This window comes from Lactuca saligna, chromosome 5, assembly GCF_052625555.1.
Source record: "Lactuca saligna cultivar CGN05327 chromosome 5, ASM5262555v1, whole genome shotgun sequence".
Lineage (NCBI taxonomy): Eukaryota > Viridiplantae > Streptophyta > Magnoliopsida > Asterales > Asteraceae > Lactuca > Lactuca saligna.
In genome coordinates, this window is record NC_136421.1 from 17,965,798 (window position 1) to 17,974,769 (window position 8,972).

Here is an 8,972-nt window from a genome sequence, read left to right on the forward strand (position 1 = left end):
AATTATGTACTTCCATTACAGGAAGCCTTCAGTGGATAAAAGTCTAGGAATCCGGGTGGTCGTGCCCATTACTGAATCCAGTTCTTGGTGGTTTGTTTGACTTTGAGAATCCATTTTTTTATTTTATTTAATTAGTGTGAAACATAAATTAAATTAATTATGATTAAATTGAGTTCTGGTCAAACACAGTTTACTACCGTACACTATGCTTACGGTCAACCTGTAGATTGCGGCCGTAAACCCAAAGTTTACGGTCGTAAGAGGTTCACGGTCTGAAACTTACGATCCAAAAGTAAACAGTTTACGGTTGATGAATATTCCTTATTCACGACTTAAGAGTTCGATTTTACGGTTCAAGAATTTTTGAGGAGTTTGCGGCTGTAAATAGTGATTACGGCCGTAAACTCAGGCCGAAAACTTGGATATTGCATCTTTTCGATTAAACTAAAAACCCTTTTCGCAGCAGTTACAAACTTTAGTCTCAAATCAATGAAAACACGCTCCAATATCGATTGTAGAGTGCCTTTGACGCTGGTTTTGCTCTGATACCAGTTGTAAGGTCCTGTGAATGGATCTTACCAGTGATCAAATGCAAACACAATCACAGAAACAAGAATAATAGAAGAAAAGAAAGAAATCAAGCTTGCACATGTTCTATTGCTGAAAAACGTCTGGTACAACTGGATATACGACCGTGAACAATAAGGCATCAACAACTAAACACGACTGGCTAACCTTCTATTTATAGGGAACTACGACCGTAAACTCATTACAAAGCCATAAATAACTATTAAGCCCACCAAAGTACTCTATCTATACACAACCACTATTACAATGCAAAGCCTAGACCAAACCACCAATTGGGCCTTTTAGGGAGACGTATACTAGTGATAGTAAACTAGTAAATCTAGATGAACCTAACAGCTATAAGTAAGCCATGGTAGGCCTGGAGTCTACAAAATGGAAAAAGACGATGGACAGCGAGATTCAATCCATGTATGACAACCAAGTTTGGAATTTGGTTGACAATGTGCCAGGACGTAAGACGGTTGGGTGCAGGTGGATCTTCAAGAAGAAGACGAACATGGATGGTAATGTGCACACGTATAAGGTGTGATTGGTTGCAAAGGGCTTTACTCAAACTCCCGGAGTTGACTATGATGAGACTTTCTCACCAGTTGCGAAAATTAAGTCTATTAGGGTGATGCTAGCCATTGCTGCATTTCATGATTATGAAATATGGCAAATGGATGTCAAAACTGCTTTCCTTAATGGGAAGTTGGATGAGGATGTGCACATGGCTCATCTAGAGGGTTTTGTTGATGTGAAACATCCCAATAGCGTGTGCAAGCTTGAGAAGTCCATTTATGGACTTAAACACGCATCTCGCAGATGGAATCTTTGCTTTGATGAGAAAGTCAAAGATTTTGGATTTGTACGAAGCGAAGATGAATCATGTATATATGTCAAAGCCAGTGGGGGTATAGTTAACTTTCTCGTGTTATATGTTGATGACATATTACTCATAGGAAACGACATCTCGACACTGCAGGAAGTTAAGTCCTAGCTCTGGAAGTGTTTCACTATGATGGACCTTGGAGAGGCTTCCTATATTTTAGGAATAAGGATACTGAGAGACCGAAGTAAGAGACTAATAGGACTTAGTCAGAATACTTACTTGGACAAGGTACTAAAACATTTTAGTGTGGAGAACTCGAAGAAGGGAGAATTACCAATCCAAAGTAATGCCAAGTTGAGTAAGACTCAAAGTCCGAGTGTCGAAGCCGAGATAGCAGAGATGATCTGAGTACCTTACGCTTCCGCAGTTGGGTCAATGATGTATGCTATGACTTGTACTCGCTCTGATGCGCCTTTCGCTTTGAGCATGGTTAGTAGATATCAAGGGAACCCCGACAGAGCATATTGGACCGCAGTCAAGAATATCCTTAAGTACCTTCGGAGGATCAAGGAATGGTTTCTGGTTCTCGGAGGGAGTGATGACTTAAAGGTGTGAGGGTATAGTGATGCCGGTTTCTATACCGACAGGGAAAACTACCGTTCGCAGTCGGGCTGGGTCTTTACCCTTAATGGAGGAGCAATGACTTGGAAAAGTTCCAAGCAAGAAACCGTAGTTGATTTAACGTGCGAATCAGAGTACATTGTAGCGAGTGAAGCATCAAAGTAGGGAATATGGCTGAAGAACTTCATTGAAGACCTTGGAGTTGTAGCTTCCATAACAGAGCCTATGGAAATTTTCTGTGATAATGAAGGAGCGGTTTCCTTGACTAAGGAACCGAGGGATCATGGTAGATCTCGAAATACCGACATAAAATATCACTTTATTAGACATTGGGTAGAAGAAGGAATCCTCGTATTCAAGAGGATATCATCAGAGGAGAACCCAACAGATGCGCATACGAAGGGACTGATTAGGGTTAAACATTTGCAGTACGCTAGGAGCATTGGGCTTAAGGACGATGTTAGTTTGGATTAGATAGTTTAGAACTGAGTAATAGATAATTGTAATTGACATTTGATGATTAAATAAAGGAGTGTTATTTATTGGTATAGCTACTGTCTTATGTTAATTGGTTGACTAATATTTTTCTTTGCATGTTTTGACTTCCGGAATAATTGAGTTAATTAAGAATAATCGAATTATTCAAATGCTCCACAGTCGTTCATATGTTGGTAGTAGGTATGAATGAAGACTGTCATGAATTGGTGTGTAGATTGTCTGAATGGTATTAGACAAAACAAAGTTTTGTTACAACATTCATGAGTGCTTATAAATAAGTTTTGAGCATTGGAATAAACTCGCACTTGATGGAATCACATCATGGAATCTATCACGAGTGCTCGCAAGATGATAATATCATATGGTCTTAAAACCAAGATATATGGTTTATTGTTTGCAAATTGATTGTACATTGATAATGGGAAACCGCATCAGTAAATTGATGTCCTAAAACGCATTGTTGTGTATAATTCGATTAGTGAGTAGTAAATGCAAATAAGTCAAAGTTTATCTGTTTCTTTTATCCTTATATATATATATATATATATATATATATATATATATATATATATATATATATATATATAACTAAAACGCTAGTCTTACCGTTAGTAGGCCTCATTCACGAAGTCGCTATAAGGGGGGTATAAGGTTATGGCCTATATCGAGATTTATACATGCCATTGAAAAGTTCAATGAAACTCAAGAAATCTAGGAATTCTCAATACATTTAAAACCTAAAGCCGTACGTTTTTTATGGTGAAGAATTAGTGAATTGTCATTCACTTACCTCCAAATTATTTGCATGTTGGATTACGGCATCCATTTTCTAATGTGTAAATAATGTTGTTGGATCCTAGCCCTAATTTCTCATTTTTAGTGTTTAATTAGGGATTCAATTCTTATCAACCTTTTTCTTTTCTATTTGCAGATGTCTAACGCAAACACAAACAACACTACTGCTGGTTCATTCTTGTTAATGAGCGTATATCAAAAAGTGACATTCGAATAATCGAATGTCAACGAATGGATAAGATACATTCGCATGATTTCCCCCCTACGAGGACAAAGAAAATGTCATGGACGAGAATCTTGAAAACATCAATCCAGAAATTGCAACTCCTAAAGAAATGGCCGTCCTTGAGACCCATGAGCGTGATGCAATGATCGTCCATTGCATTATGCTTGCCACTATGAATCTTAAACTCCAAAAGTCCTATGAGGACATGTATCACTATGAAAGGCAGCAAGATTTGCCGGAGAGGTACCACCAAAGCGCAAGCCAAGAGCACTACGAGATCATCACCAACATCATCACCGCTAAGATGGGAAGTGGAGAATCCCTAACCTCGCATTTGCAAAAGATGCAAAGGTATGTTGATCGTCTTCGCAAGTTAAATGTTAACTTAGGGGAAGACATGGCCATTGACATCATTCTCCACTCCTTACCCTCGTGCTACAACCAATTTAGGATAACCGACCACATGAACAAATAAGAAGTCACCCTAAGCAAACTACAAGGACTACTGAGAGCTACCTCAAGGACAAATATATCGCACCAACTCCCACTCCACCCGCTTCTCCTGTTTTTGCCATTGGGCAAGGGAAGGGCAAAAGAAGGAAGGCTCCTTCAAAGAGCCACCACAAAGGAAAGCTCGAAAATGGTTCCTCTACTAGTGGAATGAATGTCGGCCCCGCTAAGCCCAACTCAAACCCTAAGGAGGCAGAATGTCACCACTGCCGCAAAATAGGACACTGGACGAGAAGCTACCCGGAATATCTGCAAGCCATCAAGGATGGGAATATAAAGTCGTCTTTCGTAGGTTCTGATTCATCACGTACTATTTCTTTGGTTCTTGATACAGAATGTGGTTTTCACATATGTTCTGATTTGTAGGGACTAAAAAGAAATAAAGATGTGGAGCATGGAAGAATAAATCTAATCATGGGAAATAGAAGATCGTCGCCTGTCACCAAGATTGGGGTGTATTCTTTATCTGTTAGTAATGGATTAGGTTTAGATTTAGATAATTGTTGCTATTCGCCAGATATGGCAAAAAATATCATTTCATTTCATGGTTTGTTTAGACAAGGATTTAGATATTCGTTTGATAATGAGAAAGGTCCAATTTATGCTTATCTAAATGGTGTCTTATATTTTGAAGGATTGCCTTGTAATGGAATCTATGGAACTGTTATGGTTGTAGATAACATAGGTAATGATGTGTTGTGTGTGGATTCTTCCAATGGTTTGGATAAAACATGCTTGTGGCATTGTTGTCTTGGACATGTCAACAAGAAATGCATAGCCAAATCCAAAAGGATGGAGTGTTGGAGTCATTCGACCTTAGGGACGATGATGTGTGCGAGTCTTGTTTACTTGGAAAGATGACAAAGTCACGCTTCACTGGAACTTGTGAAAGGGGTGAGGGTTTATTGGATCTCATACATACCGATGTATGTGGACCTTTTAGATCCACCACAAGGGACGCGAACCGCTTCTATGTGACTTTCACCGATGATTATAGTAGATATCGGTATATGTACTTAAACAAGCACAAGTCGGAAACCTTTGAAAAGTTCAACGTGTTCAAACAAGAAGTGGATAATCAATTGGGTAGGAACATCAAGATGCTTCGATCCGATCGAGGAGGAGATTACCTAAGTCTTGAATTCCACGACTATCTCAAGGAATGCGGAATAGTTTCATAACCGACGCCACCTAGGACACTGCAGTTGAATGGTGTGGCTGAGAGGCGTAATCGAACCTTGGTGGACATGGTTTGTTCCATGATGAGTCATGCTTCAGTACCTCTCTCATTCTGCGGGTATGCCTTAAAGACTGCCGCCCATATCCTTAACTTAGTCCCAACAAAGAAGGTTACCAAAACACCTCACAAGATGTGGACAGGGAAAGCTCCCTCATTGGCACATATCAAGATTTCAGGTTGTGAGGCTTTCGAAAGACGAGAGACTCACGATAAGATTGAACCTCGTAGTGAGCGATGTATTTTCATTGGCTACCCGCTGAAATCCTTTGGATATCTCTTCTATAGACCGAGTGACAATGTTGTCTTCGTTGCGAGGAAAGGAGTTTTCCGAGAACGAGAACTCATAAACCAAGGAGACAGTGGGAGGAAAATCGATCTTGAAGAGACTCAATAGACCAACGATTAAGGAACCTCTAACGCTAGTGCTCAACCCGAGGAGGAAACTCCGGTTGAACCGATTGACGAATCCTTACCTATTAGATGCTCCGAAAGAGTTTGAGTTCAACCCCAGTTGTATGGTTTTCATATTACTACTGAAGGGGACATGTATATTAGTGATAGTACACTAGTAAATATAGATGAACCTAATAGATATAAGGAAGCCATAGCAGGCCCGGAGTCTGCAAAATGGAAACAGGCGATGGATAGCAAGATTCAGTCCATGTATGACAACCAAGTTTGGAATTTGGTTGACAATGTGCCAGGACGTAAGACGGTTGGGTGCAAGTGGATCTTCGAGAAGAAGATGGAAATGGATGGGAATGTGAAAATGTATAAGGTGTGATTGGTTGCGAAGGGCTTTACTCAAACTCACGGAGTTGACTACGATGAGACCTTCTCACTAGTTGCTAAAATTAAATCTATTACGGTGATGCTAGCCATTGTTGCATTTCATGATTATGAAATATGCCAAATGGATGTCAAAACTGCTTTCCTTAATGGGAAGTCGGCTGAGGATGTGTACATGGCTCAGCCAGAAGGTTTTGTCGACGCGAAGCATCCCAATAGAGTGTGCTAGCTTGATAAGTACATTTATGGACTTAAACAAGTATCTCGCAGATGGAATCTTTTCTTTGATGAGAAAGTCAAAGAGTTTGGATTTGTATGAAGCGAAGATGAATCATGTGTATATGTCAATGCTAGTGGGAGTATAGTTAGCTTTCTCGTGTTATATGTTGATGGCATATTTCTCATAGGAAACAACATCCCAACACTGCAGGAAGTTAAGTCCTGGATCGGGAAGTGTTTCGCTATGAAGGACCTTGGAGAGGCTTCCTATATTTTGGGAATAAGGATAGTGAGAGACCAAAGTAAGAGAATAATAGGACTTAGTCAGAATACTTACTTAGACAAGGTACTAAAATGTTTTAGTATGGAGAACTCGAAGAAGGGAGAATTATCGATCCAAAGTAATGCCAATTTGAGTAAGACTCAAAGTCCGAGTACCGAAGCCGAGATAGCATAGATGAGCCGAGTACCTTACGCTTCCGTAGTTGGCTCAATCATGTATGCTATGACTTGTACTCGCCATGATGTGGCCTTCGCTTTGAGCATGGTCTGTAGATATCAAGGGAACCCCGACAGAGCACATTGGACCGCAGTCAAGAATATCCTTAATTACATTCGAAGGACCAAGGAATGGTTGCTGGTTCTCGGAGGAAGTGATGACTTAAAGGTGCGAGGGTATAGTGACGCCAATTTCTAGACCGACAGGGACAACTACCATTCGCAGTCGGGCTAGGTCTTTACCTTTAATGGAGGAGCAGTGACTTGGAAAAGTTCCAAGCAAGAAACTGTAGCTGATTCAACGTGCGAATCGGACTACATTGTAGCGAGTGAAGCATCAAAGGAGGCAATATGGCTGAAGAACTTCATTGGAGACCTTGGAGTTCTACCTGCCATAACAGAGCCTATGGAAATTTTCTGTGATAATGAAGGAGCGTTTTCCTTGACCTAAACAAGGAACCGAGGGATCATGGTAGATCTCGACATATCGACATAAAATATCACTTTATTAGACATTGGGTAGAAGAAGGAATCCTCGTAGTCAAGAGGATATCATTAGAGGAGAACCTAACAGATCCGCTTAAGAAGGGATTGAGTAGGGTTAAGCATTTACAGCACGCTTGGAGCATTGGGCTGAAGGATGATGTTAGTTTGGATTAGATAGTTTAGGACTGAGTAATAGATAATTGTAATTGACATTTGATGGTTAAATAAATGAGTGTTATTTATTGGTATAGCTACTGTCTTATGTTAATTGGTTAACTATTGCTTTTCTTTGCATGTTTTGACTTCTGGAATAATTGAGTGAATTAAGAATAATCGAATTATTCAAATGGTCCACAGTCGTTCATATGTTGGAAGTAGGTATGAATGAAGACTGTCATGAATTGGTGTGTAGATTGTCTGAGTGGTATTAGACATAACAAAGTTTTGTTACAATATTCATGAGTGCTTATAAATAAGTTTTGAGCATTGGAATAAACCCGCACTTGCTGGAATCACATCATGGAATCTATCACGAGTGATCGCAAGATGCTAATATCATATGGTCTTAAAACCAAGATATATGGTTTATTGTTTGCAAATTGATTGTACATTGATAATGCGAAACCGCATTAGTAAATTGATGTCATAAAACGCATTGTCGTGTATAATTCAATTAATGAGTAGTAAATGCATATAAGTTGAAGTTTATCTGTTTCTTTTATCCTTAGAGGATAAAAGCGATATCAGGGCCCATCGATGATTTTGATTTGACTTATGTGCCAGACCCGATTAGTTTTGAATTGATGTGTTCAATTAAGTTCTATGTCAAATGAATCTGAGATTGAGAAACTAGCTGCTGGACAATGAGTATGACTATGTTCCATGAGATTGTCCGCACGATATCTAAAACAAAGGACTATACGATCCCTTATCTAAAGGACATGTTACCGATAAGTTCACAGTTCCACAACGTATTTGAGAGCTACGATTGCTAATCGAGTTTTACTTACATTTGTGGTTACTAAACTTATCCAAGTGGGAGACTGTTGGATTAGTGTCTAAGCCTGTAACCATATTTGGTAAGTACTTGACCCGGTTATGCATGGTCCTATTGGGTTGCCTTCACCAAAGCAACTTGATTGGAGAAATAATAGAGAAAGATGTTATTATGATTTATTAATATATTATAGGAATAATATATTATTAGGATAAATCATATTCGTTTAATTAATAGTAGTCAATAATTAATTAAGAATTAATTTTGTGATCAAATGTAATTAATTAAACTAAAGGGGCTGAATTGTAATTATGTGATAGTTGCAAGTTAGGGCAATGGATGCCCTATGGGAGAGGTGGACGAATTCAAGGGGATAAGGTCCCTGAAATCGTCCAAGGATAAGGGTTATCAAAGGCTTATCTTTTGGTTACTTGGTGGGCAAGCAACTATATAAGGATAAGGACTGAAACCCTAATCTCTACCCGATATAAAGACCCCTAAGCCTGAGGAAATCGACCACTTGTTTCTTAGGGTTCCTAGAGCCGATTTCTAACCTCTCTCCTCTCTCTCTTTGTTGCCTCTCCAATTACTTGTGGTGTTTGTGAGCCATTAGAGGTACTACACTTGTGGTACTTGCTTTCAAGACTAGGAGATTAAAGTTTAGTGTTGTTATTGCAATATAACAACAAGAGGT